Source organism: Macrobrachium nipponense, chromosome 18 (genome assembly GCF_015104395.2).
Source record: "Macrobrachium nipponense isolate FS-2020 chromosome 18, ASM1510439v2, whole genome shotgun sequence".
Lineage (NCBI taxonomy): Eukaryota > Metazoa > Arthropoda > Malacostraca > Decapoda > Palaemonidae > Macrobrachium > Macrobrachium nipponense.
In genome coordinates, this window is record NC_087211.1 from 74002328 (window position 1) to 74004039 (window position 1712).

A 1712-nucleotide genomic window follows, 5' to 3' on the forward strand; every position below is an offset into this window, starting at 1 on the left:
CTTATTTACTCTTTTACTTTGTAATTAATTCAGTAATTTAATTTTTATTTACTTATTTGTTTATTTACTTTGTAATCAAGCAACTTACCTATTTATTAGTAATTCATTAATCAACTTATTTACTCATTTACTTAGTAATTAATTCAGTAACTTACTTCTTTACTTAGTAATTAAGTAACTTATTTATTTATTTATTTACTTATTTGCTTAGTAATTAACTTATTTATTTATTTACTTAGTAATTGATTAACTTATTTCTTTATTCTTTACTTAGTAATTAATTAAGTAACTTATTTTAATTTCGTTTAGTTTGGTTTAACTTCTGATTTGTTGGTGTCAATAACGGGCATGGTAACGTTAGTGAGTATTTTGGCCTTCAGTCGGTATATTAAAGGTAATTAACGGATAGACACCTGCCAGTATTATTATTATTATTATTATTATTATTATTATTATTATTATTATTATTATTATTATTATTATTATTAACATGAAACAGTAATAAATAGTCATACAAGAATTAAAATCAGTAATGAATAATCTCAGTATTTCATTCAGGATGTAATCAGTAAAACGTTAATTTGCTTATTTATTATTATTATTATTATCATTATTATTATTATTATTTATCTTCTCTCTCGCTCTTCAGTGATTGGCCTGCGCGAACCGGCATGAGTTATGGAGGAATATGTAAGATGGTGACGAACCTCTCTCTCTCTCTCATTACACGAAATAGTCATGTTTTTTTGCATTATGATCTTATTGCTCTTGTCCAAGCACTCAAAACTGAATGCACTCACGCTAAATAATCACAAATTCACTTTTCTCTCTTTGTTGATGTTATTTATAAAAGGTGAGTTTTGACCTTTTGAGAACTATTGAAATAAAAACTCTTTCTTTCAAGCGTTATTTTAATGGATTCCTGGAGGAGGGAAGAAATTGCCAATTACCATGATGTCTGTCTCACAGTCAATAAAAAACTGATGCAGAAGAATTATTGCATGAGTTACATGACAGAAATATGTTTGAATTTTGTACGAGAACCAAAGAGTGTAGAGGACCACAAGGAGAGGCTATAGGATAACCCAAGTGGTGATAATACAGGTTACATAGTCCTAACGTCATCCTAAGACACTTTTACAGGATCACCAAGCCTCCATAAGTAACTAAAATACAAGTTATTTTATCTAAAAGTGACTGAAAGGCTGGAACTCTCTTTTGATCTCAACTTACACACGTATCATAAGTAAATGATGCTTCCATCTTATCCTGGACACCGCTAGTTATAGGGAAGTATTCTTATATACAAAATCCACTGTTCATATTCACGATGACCATGACTGTCTTGATGAGATTCAAACCCACCCACGATAAGAGAGCGTGGTAACCATTCATCCACCATACACGGATAGATCTTTCGAATTCACAGGCAATTTTACAAGAGCCGAATTAGACCCATCCTCTGTACCGTGAGGATTCGCTTCCCTTAGCATTGGCTAAAGGCCCCTATACACTGAACGACTGTCTGAACGATTGTCGTTATCGATCCCCACACACACACTATTCATACAGTTTGAACCGACTTCAGTCTGAACAAAGATTTTGTCTCGAGAAGACATGGCATCATCTCTAGAAGAGACGCGCGCGATAGCGTTATATCGGCAGACAAACCCATACATTGAAAGATCTGTGTATGACAGAATTAAGTCGCA

The 1712-nt window shown here is 32.2% G+C and overlaps 1 long non-coding RNA gene across 1 annotated transcript in view; it reads left to right on the forward strand.

The window, feature by feature from the left end:
* LOC135196842 (uncharacterized) overlaps positions 1–903 on the forward strand; it is a 2004-nt gene extending 1101 nt beyond the window's left edge. Inside the window, exon 2 of the long non-coding RNA XR_010310486.1 lies at positions 650–903. This is a non-coding gene — a long non-coding RNA (uncharacterized LOC135196842). The remainder of the gene's footprint in view (positions 1–649) is intronic.
* The last annotated feature ends 809 nt before the right edge of the window (positions 904–1712 follow it).